The sequence below is a fragment of the Haliotis cracherodii genome, unplaced genomic scaffold (assembly GCF_022045235.1).
Source record: "Haliotis cracherodii isolate W230 unplaced genomic scaffold, xgHalCrac1.p SCAF_19, whole genome shotgun sequence".
Classification (NCBI taxonomy): domain Eukaryota; kingdom Metazoa; phylum Mollusca; class Gastropoda; order Lepetellida; family Haliotidae; genus Haliotis; species Haliotis cracherodii.
The window spans coordinates 2,941,507-2,963,121 of NW_027266274.1; the positions used below are offsets into that span (position 1 = coordinate 2,941,507).

A 21,615-nucleotide genomic window follows, 5' to 3' on the forward strand; every position below is an offset into this window, starting at 1 on the left:
CTCGTATACTGTTTAGACAGTGGTATCCTCACAATGAGTAATGCAGAATGTCTTATACAGATGTATACTGTTTAGACAGTGGTATCCTCACAATGTGTAATGCACAATGTCTTATACATATGTATACGGTTTCGACGGTGGTATCCTCACAATGTGTAATGCAGAATGCCTTATACATATGTATACTGTTTAGACAGTGGTATCCTCACAATGTGTAATGCAGAATGTCTTATACATATGTATACTTTTAGACAGTGGTATCCTCACAATGTGTAATGCAGAATGTCTTATACATATGTATACTTTTAGACAGTGGTATCCTCACAATGTGTAATGCAGAATGTCTTATACAGAGGTATACTTTTAGACAGTGGTACTCTCACAATGTGTAATGCAGAATGTCTTATACAGAGGTATACTTTTAGACAGTGGTACTCTCACAATGTGTAATGCAGAATGTCTTATACAGATGTATACTTTTAGACGGTGGTATCCTCACACTGTGTAATGCAGGATGTCTTATACAAATGTATACCTTTAGACGGTGGTTTCCTCACAACATGTAATGCAGAATGTCTTATACAGATGAATACTGTTTAGACGGTGGTATCCTTACAATGTGTAATGCAGAATGCCTTATACAGAGGTATACTTTTAGACGGTGGTACTCTCACAATGTGTAATGCAGAATGTCTTATACAGATGTATACTTTTAGACGGTGGTATCCTCACAATGTGAATGCAGAATGTCTTATACATATGTATACTTTTAGACAGTGCTATCCTCACAATGTGTAATGCAGAATGTCTTATACAGAGGTATACTTTTAGACGATGGTATCCTCACAATGTGTAATGCAGAATGTCTTATACAGATGTATACTTTTAGACAGTGCTATCCTCACAATGTGTAATGCAGAATGTCTTATACAGATGTATACTTTTAGACATCATGATGAGTAATACAGGTGTATACCTATTAAATATTGGTATAGTCACATCGTGAAGTACAGCTGTATGTTTATTAAAATCTCTTCAACAGGTAAGTAATGTTAACGTGAGAGTGCGAGATATATAAATCCGAATTTTCCTGACAGCTTGATAGTTGTTTGCAAAAACGTCCAGTAGACGTAACACGGTGTTACAGTCAGGGGTTGATTTATCATGGTGACAAGTTGAGACGTGTGTCACTCTTATTCCAGAGGGTAAAAGGACACCACGTTGTTGACATGATGTCTGGAAATCTACTTTTCTTGCAGTGAATGCATTCGTCTACAAATGCTATTTGGCTCGGTAGACTCCATATTGTTCAAGGAAATTGTAAATTCTGTATTACATGCACTTTTATTACATAGTTATAATATGTTTGAAACTGTTGAGTGATCGATTTATATGAAGAGTTGACAACCGACAAAGGAGATACTAAATTCGAATGCTCGCGCTCTTTAAAAATATTAAAAGGTGCCTTTATAGACGTTAGAAAAATATCATGTGATCATTGGTGACCAATCAGCAAAAGGCGTTCTGCCACGACGTCCATACGAAAGTGGTGAGGTGTAATGGTGTTTAACGTCGCGTTCAAGATTATTGCACTTGTATAGCGACGTGCATACATGTGTGTGTGTGCGTGTGCGCGTGGGTGCGTCCGTGTGGCTGCTTGTACTAGTCCGGACAAAGCCGATTTTATATCACAAGCCCACTGATGTACTATACCGCAGTTTAACAGGAATACCCCACTCAGACACAGTCCTTGTTTTAGCCCTTTAATCCCGAGCACCAGGCAGGGTAACCACAAGGACCATCTTTTAACGTTGTCTGGTATGATGCGGCCGAAAATCGAACCCCAAACCTTCCGCTTGACGGGCAGACGCTCTACCACTAGACCACTGAAGCGGTTTATGTAGGAAGCAGTTCTACTTTAACCCACACAATACTACTGTGCAGACTTAAACTGAAATCAACAAATTGGTGTTTCTTTTAAAGGGAAACAACACTCCAACTCTCAGTCGTCTTGCGGGCGCCGTTTAATCATACCGCCTAATGATCTAATGATATATGTATGATGACGTAATGATCGACTGCTCATTGTTATCGTACTCTATGGATTTTTTAAGGCACCGTGGACATCATGAATATAGTTGTCACGTGTGCTATCTCAACTGACCAATGAGACTTGACACCTATGTGAAACACCTGAAACAAACTTACGTGATCACTTGAGCGACTTGCTGGGAGAACAAGGGATATAATATCCGAAAACGCTAAATGTATATTTTAAAATATTTTTACAAAGACACGTGACATTGAACAAGTGTCTTTGTACAGCTGCAGATGTATGGGGCATTGTTCCTTTGTGTGGATGTTGACGGACACATTCCTCGAACAAGGTAACTTCCTGACATTATACATATAACTGTTGTCGGTAGTAAGTACGATATTTGCATTTTGTTTTCATTCATTTGCTGTTGCAAGTTCAAATTGTTCCATGGTTATTAATATTTTACATATATATAGTAAAGCAGCAACTAAAGTAACTCGATATTGGATTAAATTATTTCTCATGAAATAGTAGTTTCAGATATAATTCATCCGATCATTGTATCAAAACCGAATCACCGTTAGATTGGTAGAAAAATTGTGTATACAGCCGAATCATATTTCCGGCTTAGTTTACGAGAAAATACACAGGGTAATCTTTATTTCTCATATAAAACAATGCCTAGCAGAAGAGAAAATACAATTTAAATGGTAAATCATCATGTCTAGTGATAAATAATCTCCAAATTTACATAACTTATTGACCAAATTTGTTATCACTTCTTCGTTTACTCAAGTCGATTATGCATAAATCAACAACAAAAACACATGTCGGTTTGTCTGCATCTCTTACTTGTCTATTCTTTGTTATGATAATACGGCTTCTCGTTGTTCGAGCCTCCCTTAGGATAGATAGATCGATAGATCATCTTTATTTCCTCCAATTGATGATACATTGATATGAGATATTACGGTGTTCTACAAATGTATATATATAACAGCTGATATATTGTATGTACAGGCAGTTTCACATCGTTATCAAATAATGTTTCTTAGTATATCATTTTTCCACATTTTAACAGTTTTACATACACGAAGCATTATATTTGCCCATATATTGTATTCAATTGCCATAGTACTTTCTGCTGGCAAACCGCCAAGTAAAAAGGACAGACAGGTATCGTAATCATCCTTCCAGATACTAGAAAAAGTTGTCACATCTAGTAAATCAATAATAGACCCAATAAGAATATTTCTTTGTTGTTAAGTCTTTTTACAATACATAAATTGTTCGAGCCTCCGATTGGTGTCGCTTCGCACAACGTAGAACAGAGCAGCGAGAATAGCGCCGAGCACAAGCCAAACCAGTCGACATTATGGTCAATTATAAGCAAATTGTGAGTCGGCGAAGAAAAAGCATATCCATTTTCAGTACTTTCAAATGTTGAGTGTTGTTTCCTTTTCATATATCGTGAATCCTTCCTACTCCGGACTCAATTTAACAAATCTAAACGTACCCTATACCAATGATTCGCTAACTAGGATTTTTGTTGAACCAGACGAAATTACTTTTATAGTTTATAATGCACCAGGAAGTGTGGTGAAATGGGGTTTAACGTCGCGTTGAAGAATATTCCACTTCCTATCGCATGCGGTATGCATGCAGGGGTGTGTAGTTTATATGTTCCAGTCCGGATTTTACAGTGAAAGCCCGCTGAGATACCATGCCTCAGTTGAACATGAATACCCCAGTATACGATATACGGACTCTGAGCAATGCAGTCCTTGTTTTATCCCGATAATGCAGGGCGCTAGTGAATCCAATTCTATCTTATCTGAAGCTCATGCAGGCTTGAGGAGAGGATACTCTACATACGATCACACATTTACTTTATTCAGCCTTGCAGAATTATTAAAATCTCGTAAAAAGAAATTATTTTGTTCTTTTGTCCATCTACAAAAGGCATTTCATACAGTCTGACGTTCGGGACTTTGGCTGAAACTATTACAAAATAACATATCTGGGAAATTCTTCAAGGTTATTTACATGGGTACCAGAATATAAAATCATGTCTCTCGTGCAATGATAATTTAATACGCTTCTTCTCTTGTAAAATGGTGTTAGAGAGGGAGAAAACATGTCTCCCCTTTTGTTTTCCATATTTATAAATGATTTTGAAGAAACCCTTTTCTACGACTCGCGTGAAGGCATCCAGTTAGGACCAAATGAATTCAATGATAGAATTGAAAATATAATCACCATCCTTTTGCTACTGTATGCTGATGATGCAGTCCTCGTGGCTTCAAATTTGCAGGACTTGCAAACCATGTTAGATTCCTTTAATAAGTATTTGATAGATGGAGGCTTAAGGTTAATGTTTCGAAAACAAAAGTAACGATTTTTCGAGGGCCAAAACGTGATTACATCCACACTTTTAATATTTGCCAACATATTTTTGAAATTGTTGAGTCCTGTAAATAGCTAGGCGTCACTCTGCAGGGGAATTTTAAATTCACCATTACAAAACAAAATCTGTTAGAGCAAGCAACCAAATCAATGTATTATGTTTTGGCCCAAGGACATAAATTCAGTCAGTCTGTCCGTTGGTTGCCAGTTGCACCTTTTCGAGTGTATAGTCTTACTAATTCCTCTATGTGGATGTGACGTATGGGGGTTCAACACTTGATCTGATATAGAACATGACCAGTTACGTTTTCTAAAACATTTAACATCACATAGGACAAGTACCCCAAATGATATGTTTATAGCGAACTTGGGCGATCTTCTGTAATAAATGTTGTTGTGATCAGGGTGGTTTCTTTTGGGGCAAAACTCCTATCCGGAAAATCATCAAAAATGTATTTACTCATTTACAGTCTATTACATAATGATAATCTATGTGAAAGACGCAAACACAAATGGATAACCTCTGTAAAATGCGAATCCCTGAATTTCGAAAATTATTTAAATATGAAAGTAAGTATTTGGCGATACTTATTAAAATTTAGAACCTACAATCACAATTTCCCGAAGATGGAAAAACATACCTTTAACTGAAAGAAAATGTCCATTTTGTAAATCATTGGATATAGGTAATGATTTACACTATTTATTTATCTGTCCTCTTTTTCAAAATGAGCGAAACAGCTAATTAGAATTTATTTTTTACATTTCAACAGTTATGTACAAATTGAATTTGCTTTAAAATAGTAAAAGACTAGGGACAATCAGAAAATTATCCAAATTATGTAAAATTATAAGCTGCTATCAATATGTCAGAATCCTGTCCTGTTTCTTTATTTACTGAAACCACTTCTTGGTAAATCTGTTGATATATAATGTACATTTGTATATATGTATCAGTGCTGTACCTCTTATGCCGCTGATAGCGGCTAGAGTGTAATTAAGGTCGGTTCAGTTCAGCTGGGCAGGGTAGCAATACGTGCTATCTTTTAAGGTCTGTTGGTATGATGCGGCCATAGGATCGGATAACAGACCTTCGGCTCTTCGGGCAGACCTTCTACCACTAGGCCACTAGACTTCCTAAATGCATGGTGATTCGTTACATTAATTCGTGATACGTGGCATTACATGACAGGAAAACCCTCAGGTCACAATAGTCCCATGTCCTACGTAGATATATAAAATAATTTATGAGTCTATAAGTCCTTTTATTTTCTCCCAGATGATGCTGGAAAAAACAATAATGCTTTAAAGTAATTGTCTGCCACAAAAAAACATTGTTACAAGATGATTATAACAAAAACATATGCAGGCCCATAGTGTTGTTTGCAAGACATATGCAGGTCCATAGTGTTGTTTGAAAGACATATGCAGGCCCATAGTGTTGTTTGAAAGACATATGCAGGCCCATAGTGTTGTTTGAAAGACTTATGCAGGCCCATAGTGTTGTTTGAAAGACTTATGCAGGCCCATAGAGTTGTTTAGAAGACTTATGCAGGCCCATAGTGTTGTTTGAAAGACATATGCAGGCCCATAGTGTTGTTTGACAGACTTATGCAGGCCCATAGTGTTGTTTGAAAGACATATGCAGGCCCATAGTGTTGTTTAAAAGACTTATGCAGGCCCATGGTTTTGTTTGAAAGACTTATGCAGGCCCATAGTGTTGTTTGAAAGACATATGCAGGCCCATAGTGTTGTTTGAAAGACTTATGCAGGCCCATAGTGTTGTTTGAAAGACATATGCAGGCCCATAGTGTTGTTTGAAAGACTTATGCAGGCCCATAGTGTTGTTTGAAAGACATATGAAGGCCCATAGTGTTGTTTGAAAGACTTATGCAGGCCCATAGTGTTGTTTGAAAGACTTATGCAGGCCCATAGTGTTGTTTGGAAGACTTATGCAGGCCCATAGTGTTGTTTGAAAGACTTATCTGGTTGTGCCGATGCAGCTGAAATAATACACAATCTCCAGACAAACTTCCAGACCCCCTTGGAATATCAAATGGTCGGTCCCCAACAGTACGTATTCTGAGCTTAAATACATAGCATTGTGTATGAAATCAGTGGTATAGTTTCTTCCTAGGTTATCCCTTGCTAAAACAAGGACAGATATCAATAGCATCTATGTCGGTCTATATTACGAGTTGGTCGATCCCTGCAATATATACTAACGGGGAAAAGTGTGATTCAAATAAAGTTTTAAAAAAATTATTCTGAATTTAGGCATAAAATCTATCTTTCAATGCGTATTTATGGAGACACCTCCTCGACTTTATGGTCAAAGTAGACACAATTTTATCGATAGCAATTTATTACTGTAACTGCGACGTTTCTGTATAGGTCCTTATACCGTTGTCAAGCAAGGCTGAAAAATGAACATGGTATGTAATATATTTATGGTAGATGGAGGATTAACAGTCGCAACAATTTCATACATGAGAGAGATAATGATGAGTTGGTTAAGTTATATCAAAAGGAGGATAATGCTGTAACAATGTGATGGACAGAGAACACGTGACGATGAAGCCAATAATCAGGACGACAAATAGACAGGATAAACTTTAATGTTAATGCGTCTTTATCGGGATACTCACACATGTGGGTTTTTCTAATGTGAACAGTACATGATGAGTGTTTAGGTCATAAACACTTTTGTTTAAACGAAAATAACGATTACGCAGGCTGAAAACCAACGTTTACTGCGTGAGTATGCTGCAAACAGGTATGGCACAGCCGAAGCTGACAGACATTTTAATGTTTATCGAAACACAATATCACCGTGGAGACGTTATCTATAGCAGGGCAACATTCATGATTTGCCACGGGCCGGTCCTCCACGCGTGATTTCAAGTCAAAATGACAACCATATTCGGTTGGTGAATCTACAGAATCGATACCAAACTGCCATGGACAAACGGCTTGGCATATTCCTATGTGGTAGAACTGTACGCAAGCGGCGGGGGGATCACAACATCCGGGTCCGACTTCCAGCGGTACGCCCAATTTTGTTTCCATGTCACCGCCAGGCACGCCTAGCTTGGTGAAGACAGCATTTGATGTTCAGAAAACAAGACTGGGGCAGTATACTGTTCACGGATGAGTCGGGCAAGGGTCTACGGGCGTCCAGGGGAACGTTTTAGCGTTAGTTTGGGGATGGAAGTGTAATGGTAAATGGAGGCATCACAACTCATGGCAGAACATAACTCATCATTGTTAAAAGCATTTTGAATGATGTACGCTACAGGGACAGCGTTCGTTAGCATATTCTATCCTTTCTGCACATACAGGGACGTTGCAGCAGGAAATGCCCGCCCAGAGAGGGGTACGTGTTGTAACATACTTTTTGAGGCAGCGTAACATTGCTGTACTGCCATGGCAAGCTGTTTCCCTATGGAACATGTCTTGGATGAGATGGAACTATGACGCCTACGACAGGACCAGAAGCAGCTGGTGATGGTAGCTCAGTTTGTTTGATATTTGGAACAGCATCCCCCAGGCTGTTTTCAATCATCTTGTGTCTTCGGTGCCTCGCCTGTATCATTGTTAGTTTGTTGTTCTCAGCATTATTCCAGCTGTTTGACGGCGGTCTGTAAATAATCGAGTCAGGTCCAAACAATCCAGTGATTGACATACGATGAAGTCCGCTAATACATGATTCCGCACGATGAAATTGACAATTGTTGATGGAATCAATCAAATGTGACAAATTGATGGATGTAAGCAAACGTTATCTCTAGTTATGATAAGAAGGCCAAGTTCCCCAATCATTCAAATCGGTCATTGCTGTCAAGATAAAATGTGAAAAGTTCACGATACATGCTGAACTGACGAGACGAGAAGTGTAACACTTATTGATGAATTTATGTCAACTTCAACTTTTAAAAATGTCATAAATAATTTCAAGTAAGCTTCCATAAATAGCTTCATTTGTCAACATTCACGACAGAGACAACGTCAAACAATAATTGATAGATTTAAAACACTCTGACCTTGTTAAACAAATGTACCAGTAGAACACAGGACACATTCCACACCACGCTGCGGTGGTATGTGGACGCCCGCCGGGCGTCGCTAAAAAAACTTAAATATGTACACAGTTGAAGTCACACACATTTATGTACACAGTTGAAGTCACACACATATATGTACACAGTTGAAGTCACACACATATATGTACACAGTTGAAGTCACACACATATATGTACACAGTTGAAGTCACACACATTTATGTACACAGTTGAAGTCACACACATATATGTACACAGTTGAAGTCACACACTAATTTGTACACAGTTGAAATCACACACATATATGTACACAGTTGAAGTCACACACATATATATACACAGTTGAAGTCACACACATATATGTACACAGTTGAAGTCACACACATATATGTACACAGTTAAAGTCACACACATATATTTACACAGTTAAAGTCACACACATACATGTACACAGTTGAAGTCACACACATATATGTACACAGTTGAAGTCACGAACACATATATGTACACAGTTGAAGTAATACACATACATGTACACAGTTGAAGTCACACTCATAAATGTACACAGTTGAAGTCACACACGTAAATATGTACACAGTTGAAGTCACTTACATACATGTATACAGTTGAAGTCACACATATACATGTACACAGTTGAAGTCACACACGTATATATGTATACATTTGAGGTCACACACATATATGTACACAGTTGAAATCACACACGTAAACATGTATGTACACGGTTGAAGTCACACACATGTATGAACACAGTTGAAGTCACACACACATGTATGAACACAGTTGAAGTCACACACATATATGTACATACACAGTTTAAGTCACACACATTTATGTACACAGTTGAAGTCACTCACATATGTGTACACAGTGAAAGCCACACACATATATGTACACAGCTGAAGTCACACGCATACATGTACACAGTTGAAGTCACTTACATACATGTACACAGTTGAAGTCACACACGTAAATATGTACACAGTTGAAGTCACACACATATATGTACACAGTTTAAGTCACACACACACTTGTATGTACACAGTTGAAGTCACACACATTTATGTACACAGTTGAAGTCACACACACATATATGTACACAGTTGAAGTCACACACATACATGTATGTACACAGTTGAAGTCACACACATACATGTATGTACACAGTTGAAGTCACACACATATATATGTACACAGTTGAAGTCACACACTTATATGTACACAGTTGAAGTCACACACCTGTATGTACACAGTTGAAGTCTCACACGTAAACATGTAAAAGTTGAAGTCACACAAATATATGTACACAGTTGAAGTCACACACATATATGTACACAGCTGAAGTCACACGCATACATGTACACAGTTGAAGTCACTTACATACATGTACACAGTTGAAGTCACACACGTAAATATGTACACAGTTGAAGTCATACACATATATGTACACAGTTGAAGTCACACACACACATGTATGTACACAGTTGAAGTCACACACCTGTATGTACACAGTTGAAGTCTCACACGTAAACATGTAAAAGTTGAAGTCACACAAATATATGTACACAGTTGAAGTCACACACATATATGTACACAGCTGAACTCACACGTATACATGTACACAGTTGAAGTCACTTACATACATGTACACAGTTGAAGTCACACACGTAAATATGTACACAGTTGAAGTCACACACATGTATGTACACAGTTGAAGTCACACACACAAATGAAATTACACAGTTGAAGACACACACATTTATGTACACAGTTGAAGTCACACACACATATATGTACACAGTTGAAGTCACACACATACATGTACACAGTTGAAGTCACACACGTAAATATGTACACAGTTGAAGTCACACTAATTTATGTACACAGTTGAAGTCACACACATATATGTACACAGTTGAAGTCACATACATACATGTACACAGCTGAAGTCACACGCATATATGTACACAGTTGAAGTCACACACGTAAAATGTACACAGTTGAAGTCACACACATACATGTACACAGTTGAAGTCACACACATATGTACACAGTTGAAGTCACACACATATGTACACAGTTGAAGTCACACACATTTATGTACACAGTTGAAGTCACACACATATATGTACACAGTTGAAGTCACACACATATATGTACACAGTTGAAGTCACACACATATATGTACACAGTTGAAGTCACACACATTTATGTACACAGTTGAAGTCACACACATATATGTACACAGTTGAAGTCACACACTAATTTGTACACAGTTGAAATCACACACATATATGTACACAGTTGAAGTCACACACATATATATACACAGTTGAAGTCACACACATATATGTACACAGTTGAAGTCACACACATATATGTACACAGTTAAAGTCACACACATATATTTACACAGTTAAAGTCACACACATACATGTACACAGTTGAAGTCACACACATATATGTACACAGTTGAAGTCACGAACACATATATGTACACAGTTGAAGTAATACACATACATGTACACAGTTGAAGTCACACTCATAAATGTACACAGTTGAAGTCACACACGTAAATATGTACACAGTTGAAGTCACTTACATACATGTATACAGTTGAAGTCACACATATACATGTACACAGTTGAAGTCACACACGTATATATGTATACATTTGAGGTCACACACATATATGTACACAGTTGAAATCACACACGTAAACATGTATGTACACGGTTGAAGTCACACACATGTATGAACACAGTTGAAGTCACACACACATGTATGAACACAGTTGAAGTCACACACATATATGTACATACACAGTTTAAGTCACACACATTTATGTACACAGTTGAAGTCACTCACATATGTGTACACAGTGAAAGCCACACACGTAAACATGTAAAAGTTGAAGTCACACAAATATATGTACACAGTTGAAGTCACACACATATATGTACACAGCTGAAGTCACACGCATACATGTACACAGTTGAAGTCACTTACATACATGTACACAGTTGAAGTCACACACGTAAATATGTACACAGTTGAAGTCACACACATATATGTACACAGTTTAAGTCACACACACACTTGTATGTACACAGTTGAAGTCACACACATTTATGTACACAGTTGAAGTCACACACACATATATGTACACAGTTGAAGTCACACACATACATGTATGTACACAGTTGAAGTCACACACATACATGTATGTACACAGTTGAAGTCACACACATATATATGTACACAGTTGAAGTCACACACTTATATGTACACAGTTGAAGTCACACACCTGTATGTACACAGTTGAAGTCTCACACGTAAACATGTAAAAGTTGAAGTCACACAAATATATGTACACAGTTGAAGTCACACACATATATGTACACAGCTGAAGTCACACGCATACATGTACACAGTTGAAGTCACTTACATACATGTACACAGTTGAAGTCACACACGTAAATATGTACACAGTTGAAGTCATACACATATATGTACACAGTTGAAGTCACACACACACATGTATGTACACAGTTGAAGTCACACACCTGTATGTACACAGTTGAAGTCTCACACGTAAACATGTAAAAGTTGAAGTCACACAAATATATGTACACAGTTGAAGTCACACACATATATGTACACAGCTGAACTCACACGTATACATGTACACAGTTGAAGTCACTTACATACATGTACACAGTTGAAGTCACACACGTAAATATGTACACAGTTGAAGTCACACACATGTATGTACACAGTTGAAGTCACACACACAAATGAAATTACACAGTTGAAGACACACACATTTATGTACACAGTTGAAGTCACACACACATATATGTACACAGTTGAAGTCACACACATACATGTACACAGTTGAAGTCACACACGTAAATATGTACACAGTTGAAGTCACACTAATTTATGTACACAGTTGAAGTCACACACATATATGTACACAGTTGAAGTCACATACATACATGTACACAGCTGAAGTCACACGCATATATGTACACAGTTGAAGTCACACACGTAAAATGTACACAGTTGAAGTCACACACATACATGTACACAGTTGAAGTCACACACATATGTACACAGTTGAAGTCACACACATATGTACACAGTTGAAGTCACACACATTTATGTACACAGTTGAAGTCACATACATACATGTACACAGCTGAAGTCACACGCATACATGTACACAGCTGAAGTCACACACATGTATGTACATACACAGTTTAAGTCACACACATACATGTACACAGTTGAAGTCACACACTTATATGTACACAGTTGAAGTCACACACATACATGTACACAGTTGAAGTCACTTACATGCATGTATACAGTTGAAGTCACACACATTTATGTACACAGTTGAAGTCACACGCATATATGTACACAGCTGAAGTCACACGCATACATGTACACAGCTGAAGTCACACACATATATGTACACAGCTGAAGTCACACGCATACATGTACACAGCTGAAGTCACACACATATATGTACATACACAGTTTAAGTCACACACATTTATGTTCACAGCTGAAGTCACACGCATACATGTACACAGTTGAAGTCACTTACATACATGTACACAGTTGAAGTCACACACGTAAATATGTACACAGTTGAAGTCACACACATGTATGTACACAGTTGAAGTCACACACACACATGTATGTACACAGTTGAAGTCACACACATTTATGTACACAGTTGAAGTCATACACACATATATGTACACAGTTGAAGTCACACACATACATGTACATACACAGTTGAAGTCACACACGTAAATATGTACACAGTTGGAGTCACACTAATTAATGTACACAGTTGAAGTCACACACATATATGTACACAGTTGATGTCACATACATACATGTACACAGCTGAAGTCACACGCATATATGTACACAGTTGAAGTCACACGCGTAAATATGTACACAGTTGAAGTCACACACATACATGTACACAGTTGAAGTCACACACATATGTACACAGTTGAAGTCACACACATTTATGTACACAGTTGAAGTCACATACATACATGTACACAGCTGAAGTCACACGCATACATGTACACAGCTGAAGTCACACACATATATGTACATACACAGTTTAAGTCACACACATTTATGTACACAGTTGAAGTCACACACTTATATGTACACAGCTGAAGTCACACACATACATGTACACAGTTGAAGTCACTTACATGCATGTATACAGTTGAAGTCACACACATTTATGTACACAGTTGAAGTCACACGCATACATGTACACAGTTGAAGTCACACGCATATATGTACACAGTTGAAGTCACTTACATGCATGTATACAGTTGAAGTCACATACATACATGTACACAGCTGAAGTCACACGCATACATGTACACAGCTGAAGTCACACACATATATGTACAAAGCTGAAGTCACACGCATACATGTACACAGCTGAAGTCACACACATATATGTACATACACAGTTTAAGTCACACACATTTATGTACACAGTTGAAGTCACACACTTATATGTACACAGTTGAAGTCACACACATACATGTACACAGCTGAAGTCAGGCGCATACATGTACATAGTTGAAGTCACTTACATGCATGTATACAGTTGAAGTCACACACATTTATGTACATAGTTGAAGTCACTTACATGCATGTATACAGTTGAAGTCACACACGTAAATATGTACACAGTTGAAGTCACACACATATATGTACACAGTTGAAGTCACACACACACATGTATGTACACAGTTGAAGTCACACACATTTATGTACACAGTTGAAGTCACACACATACATGTATACAGTTGAGGTCACACACATATATGAACACAGTTGAAGTCACACACGTAAATATATACACAGTTTAAGTCACACACATACATGTACACAGTTGAAGTCACACAGATATATGTACACAGTTGAAGTCACACAGATATATGTACACAGTTTAAGTCACACACATACATGTACACAGTTGAAGTCACACAGATATATGTACACAGTTGAAGTCACACAGATATATGTACACAGTTGAAGTCACACACGTAAATATATACACAGTTTAAGTCACACACATACATGTACACAGTTGAAGTCACACACATATATGTACACAGTTGAAGTCACACACGTAAATATATACACAGTTGAAGTCACACACATACATGTACACAGTTGAAGTCACACAGATATATGTACACAGTTGAAGTCACACACGTAAATATATACACAGTTTAAGTCACACACATACATGTACACAGTTGAAGTCACACAGATATATGTACATACACAGTTGAAGTGTACAGTCGTCGATAGTTGGGACGTTCCTATAGTCATGGTTTCATGCGTTTTCCGCTCTCCATTCCTATATATACACACAGGTGAAGCAACACACGTACACACACAGGTGAAGCAACACATGTATACACATATGTGAAGCAACACATGTATACACACAGGTGAAGCAACACATGTATACACACAGGTGAAGCAACACATGTATACACACAGGTGAAGCAACACATGTATACACACAGGTGAAGCAACACATGTATACACACAGGTGAAGCAACACATGTATACACACAGGTGAAGCAACACATGTATACACACAGGTGAAGCAACACATGTATACACACAGGTGAAGCAACACATGTATACACACAGGTGAAGCAACATATGTATACACACAGGCGAAGCAACATATGTATACACACAGAGTCACATTTAATACTAAACCTGAACACTCTTTGTGCTGGGGATCTTGTGGGCTACGTGTGATGCATGTGTTTACACGGTATGTAAAATACACATAGTCGTACAACACGGGAGAAATCATTTTGTTGATGCTGAATTGTTTGTTTGTTTATTGTTTAATGCCGCACTAAGGAATATTCCAGTATATGACGGTGGTCTGTAAATAATCGAGTCTGGACCAGACAATCCAGTGATTGACATCATGAGCATGATCTACGCAATTGGGATGGGTGACATGCATCAACCAAGTTATTGAGTCTGACCACACTAACCCGTTAGTCGCCTCTTACATAGTCGCCTTTTAAGTTGTCATGGTGAATGCTGTAGATATTACATCTCATTACACTTGGATTGTGGGTTCGAATCTCGGTTCGCCCCGATTATGTTTCTAGGTTTGTCAGCACCATACCCGTGCTCGTGGGTTTCACTGAAGTGGTAAACGTCTGAGACCTGCATCACTTCGGGCTTTCCTCCCACATTAAGCTGACACGGCGTGATATAACTGGAATAAACCCAACTAACTCAATCACTCATTACACCTCGAAAGTCTCAACGGGTTTGTCATCATCATCATCATGTACTATGGCATTCCGGGCACACAACTCTGAAATGAGACCACATTTCTGCAAGTGCTTCTTTTTGCTTTACGGTCTCATTTGCAATTACAGCAGATGATGTCCAGGACTGCTGAACGTGTATTGGTAAGCAACGTCCATATATCCCTATGTCATCCCCACTCTAATTTCATTTAGTGCTTCTCACTAAATGGGTTTATTGAAACCATAATGCACCTCTTTGTTTATCTCCTTACGTCATTTCCTCTTACAATCTGCCGCCACTTATGTCATAATTCTATTTCCTATGATGTCATCAAACTTTCTCTTGCGTCATCACCATCTTCATCACCATCATCCGTTAGTTCTGTCAAAATTTTCTGTACCCAATTTTGTACAGCAATTCTCAACTTTTGGTTGTTCGACTCAACATTTCGGCTTGTGACTGCTAATTTCGACTCCTCCTTTTAACCGATTATTATTATTCTTCCGCTTCGACTTTCTCTTACGACATACACCCCGCTCATAATGCCACCTAAGCGTAAGGCATCTATGAATCACAAGCTGGTGAGGACCGGCGGTAAGAACCGGAGGACTACTACTGCAAGTGGGACGTCAACAACAACCACAGCACCAGGTGAGTTACCAAACTTCGTTTTGCACAATAGGCCCCCGTCTGCAATGCCAAATGTTAACGTTAATTCTTCACTTTTATTGCCAGCTCTTGCCCCTGTTACAGCCACTCCCGTCCTGGTTCCTCCAGCTATGTCAACCACAGCTGATCAGTTATCTCAGCACTTTGGCGCCATCATGGAACATATTAGAAATAATGATTCCTCCGTCATTTCTTCTAGGCCCCTTCTTAACAACACCCCACCAGTTAGCGGGGTGAGCAATGTTACTGATAATTCTGCCAATATTATTCAGGCTGCGGCCGATCCTGGAATTCCCTCTGACGTCACGGCCTCGCCAATTGGTCACATTGGAGATCCCCTCTCCTACATGGCCGACAACATCGGCGCACATGTGAAGCAAGCCATGAAGGAAAAGATTTGGAAAGGGGAATCGGGCTGTGGTGTCCCCTAAACCCAACGAAGCCGAAGAAGATGAAGGTACACTTAGACTAATTACCGACAGCACAGGTAAGGTGACGTTGACACAAGTACAGCCTCAAAGCTTGCCAGGCAAGTCGCTTGGCATCGGTGCATGGACAACATCCTTTCATGTTTTCATGTCAATGTACACTGAGAAACATGCCTCTGTTAACACAGTGCAGGGTATGCTGTCATACATGGAGGCTATACGTAACGCAGCGTTCAGATTCGGTGGCGACGGGTGGTCAACGTATGACAAACAGTTTCGTCACCGGATGGCGCGGGACCCGATGAGGTAATGGGGTAGAATCGACGGCGAACTGTGGCTGCGCTACATGATTCCGCAGCACAACAGGTCAAGGAATCCACCCGGCACGGTAGGTAGTAATACTACATCAGTTAAGGAATTCCAACAAAACGTTTGCTGCGATTTCAACAAGGGTTCGTGCCTCAGGTTTGCATGTAGATTTCCACATAAATGTGGAAAATGCGGGGGTACCTCTCATGGAGTTTCAACTTGCTTTCGAGCTACAGGGGCCAGTAGGCCCCAAGCTAACAGCACCCAGCAGAGCAGACAATTCCACTCAGGCAAGCATAATGTCAACAGCACCAACACCAGTAGGAATTGAGAACTTGAAGCCTTATTTGCTGCATTAATGCCAGTGTTCACAAGCAACAGGCAATTTCATTGTTTTCTGGTTTTAAGTATGGTTTTCGACTTAGGTACCAAGGCTTTCGCAAATATAGATTGGCAGACAACTTGAGGTCAGCACAAGGGCCCGAAGCAAGGTACATTGTTCAGGCAAAACTTGATAAGGAGTTAGACTTGGGTAGAATGGCCGGGCCTTTCATTCGCCCTCCGTTCCAGAGTGAGTGAGTGAGTACGGTTTTACGCCGCTTTTAGCAATATTCCAGCAATATCACGGCGGGGGACACCAGAAATGGGCTTCACATATTATACCCATGTCGGGAATTGAACCCGGGTCTTCGGCGTGACGAGCGAACGCTTTAACCACTAGGCTACCCGACCGCCCCCCTCCGTTCCAGAACATACATGTGTCACCAATAGGCCTCGTCCCTAAAAAGCAGGTGTTGGTAACTCCATCTGCTGAGGGTAAGTCACCTGATAGTTTCAGGCTAATACATCACCTTTCGTACCCACAGGGGCAGTCTATTAATGACAACATTTCTCCACAGGATTGCTCAGTCACGTACGCCCGTTATGATGAAGCAGTTAGGATGGCACAGGAGTTGGGCCCAGGAGCTTTGCTCTCCAAATTTTATGTTAAATCAGCATTTCGCATTATTCCAGTTCACCCAGCAGATTTTGAACTCCTGGGAATCGCCTTCAAAGGTGGCTTTTATGTCGATAAATGTTTGCCGTTTGGTTGTTCAATTTCATGTTCGATATTTGAAACTTTCAGTACCTTTCTGCAGTGGTGTATTCAGCAGCACCTTCCAAACCAGCAGATTATGCACTACTTAGATGATTTCTTAACTGGCGGCCAAGCGGGTACGCAGTAACCTACATATAAGCTTGCAAATGCTTGAATTCTTTGGGGTGCCCGTAGCTCCAGAGAAGACAGTTCATCCTACTACTGACATCACGTTTTGGGGGTAGCAAATTGACACAGTGGCAATGCAGGTTAGGGTACCATTCAACAAGATAGAGGAGGTGAGCCACCAGATCAAAGGTATGTTAACTGGAGGTTCTAAAAAAGTAACTAAACGGGATCTACAGTCACTGGTGGGAAAATTTAACTTTATTTGCAGGGCAATCCCCATGGGTCAGGCTTTCTGTCGCAGGTTGATAGATCAAATGTGCAGAGTCCAGTCTACATTCCACCGCATACGTCTCACAAAGGGGTTGAAAGAAGATCTGTCTATCTGGCTAGAGTTTCTTACCTATTATAATGGCGTCTCAATCTTTCAGCAAGCTCAAGGGGATGACAATAGTACATTGCAGCTTTTCACTGACGCAGCAGGCAGTGCAGGTTTTGGGGCTTATTTCCAGGGTCACTGGGCGAGCGGTCATTGGCCACAACAATGGATTGACACGCTCATGACCAAGGACTTGACTTTGTTAGAGTTATTTCCAATTGTACTGTCAGTCAGACTCTGGGGTAAGTCACTCGCTAACAAGAAAGTACTTTTCTATTGTGATAACCAGGCAGTAGTTTACATCATCAACAAGCAGTCCTATAAGGTTCCAAGAACTATGGCTTTGGTCAGACAACTAGTTTTGCTATGCCTCAGGCACAACATTCTTTTTAAAGCTAAGTATATTAATACAAACGCAAATGTTATTGCTGATGCTCTCTCGAGATTCCAGTGGGCACGTTTTCGGGAAGCAGCACCAACAGCAGACCTGGCTCCAACGCCGCTGCCACACAACATATGGACGTTCTAAATGAGGAAGCGCGAAGACTACTTAAACAGTCATTGGCCAGTAACACATGGTCAACATACCAGACAGCCGTTGAGGTGCTGCAGGGTTTTAGAACAACACATGGGCTGTCCCAGGTATGGCCAGTCCCAATTGACCACATCGTCAACTTCATTGCTTATATGTCAGTGAAGGGTTTCTCCATTGATACGGTAAGAACCTATTTTTCTGCTATATCTACCTACCATAAGCTTAAAGGGATGTTGGACTACACCGATCATTTCTTGGTGCGTAAGCTCATATCTGGTATGAGTAAGGGCAAGCGCAACTCTGACACTCGCAAACCTATAACGGTCAATTTGCTCCAAGCCATTATTTCAAGTTTACCTTTTATTTGCACGTCAACCTTTGAAACCAACCTCTACACAGCTGTGTTTTCCGCTGCTTTCTTTGGATTTTTCAGAGCAGGTGAGGTGGTTCAAAGTAAACCAGGCCAATTGGGCATTGCAATGAAGGACATAATATTACAAGCAGATCAGGGACAGATAACATTCATCCTTAGGCACTCCAAAGGTGACAGGGCTCAAAACGGGGTTTCAATCACACTTACAGCTATTCCACATCATCCTCTGTGCCCAGTCACAGCAGTCGCAGGGTTATTTCCATGACCCCCCAACTGGCGCTGACTCAGCGTTTGTTCACTTTGACAACACAGCTCTATCAAGATATCAGTTTCAGGCAATTCTAAAGAAGGCTTTGGCGCACAGCGGCTTCACCACAAATGATTTCTCTTCTCATTCTTTCAGAATAGGTGCAGCTACCTCAGCAGCAGTCAATGGTGTGAGTCAAGACTTAATCAAACAGCTTGGTAGATGGGGGTCAGATTCCTTTAGATCATATATCCGCATACCTAAAATGTGTACTTGACTGCATTGTTTAATCGTGACCATTCCACTGTGCTTTGTTTGTGTTGCTTTCAGTGTGGCTGATAGGGTCAAGTTACCTGGCCCGGGCCCAACGCTTTCTGGTACAGAGCCGGTCTGGCTGGCCTTCCAACTACTTGTGGATGGCTCGCGGTGGGATGGTGTGGCAGGAGCTAATGCCCCTGGTCGAGCGACAGCTAGCCAGGACTGGCCAGCATCCCAGGGCCATACTTATACATCCGGGCTCAAACGATATTTGTAAGAGGAAGGCCAGCCAGCTGTACCTGGACATTCACCTGGCTATGTTGAGGCTCCACCTACTAATGGCCCAGACCACCATCCTTTGGTTTGACATGCTACCAAGGAGGCATTGGCATGGAGTCAATTGCTACGATGCAGTGGAAATTGCTAGGAAAAAGGGCAACAGACGGTTGGGCAACCGTGTCAGGGAGCTTGGGGGAAGCATATCCAGCATCCCAAGATTTGCGCTGGGGATAGTTCCCTATATGTGTGAGATGGAGTCCATCTATCAGTCAAAGGACTCCAAATTTTCACTAGCGCAATCTGCGAAGCCCTATGCCAAAAGTAGGTAGTAAGTAAAAAGAAAAGTAAGTAACACTTAATACTTTCCTAGGTGGCTAGTTAGGGGGGTCCCTCATGGTTCATGGTCTTTGGTGTGGGCTTAGCACATGCGTGCTGTTGGCGTGGTTCTTGTGGGCTACAAATGTAAATACTTACTTAATCACCAAGTAATCATCAAAATTATCAGGTCCCTGCTCATCAGCGGGAATCTGTTCAGTCCCTCTGCTTCTCAGCGGATGGGAGCCTTTAGGCTTAACTTAATTCATGTCTGCTTTTCAGCAGAAACTTAGTATTTTGCTGCTGGCAACATAGTTGCCCATTGCTGCTGCTGCTGCTTGCTGGTAACTCAAGTTGCCAAATATAATTCATTATAATAATAGCCTAGGGCAGCCCACAAGTCCTATGACTATGACCCACCTATGACCTTGAACCCAACATATGCCTTTCTTATTTCTCTTGCCTTGTCAACTTTGACAAGGCAGGTTACTTTGCATGGGGTGTTTCAATAATTTCATTTAGTGCTTCTCACTCAATGGGTTTATTGAAACCATAATGCACCTCTTTGTTTATCTCCTTACGTCATTTCCTCTTACAATCTCCTGGCACTTATGTCATAATTCTACTTCCTATGATGTCATCAAACTTTCTCTTGCGTCATCACCATCTTCATCACCATCATCCGTTAGTTCTGTCAAAATTTTCTGTACCCAATTTTGTACAGCAATTCTCAACTT

General features: G+C 40.0%; 1 pseudogene; it reads left to right on the plus strand.

Annotated features, from left to right (window-relative positions):
* Positions 1–19,208: 19,208 nt before the first annotated feature.
* Positions 19,209–20,711, plus strand: LOC139466883 (uncharacterized; annotated as a pseudogene).
* The last annotated feature ends 904 nt before the right edge of the window (positions 20,712–21,615 follow it).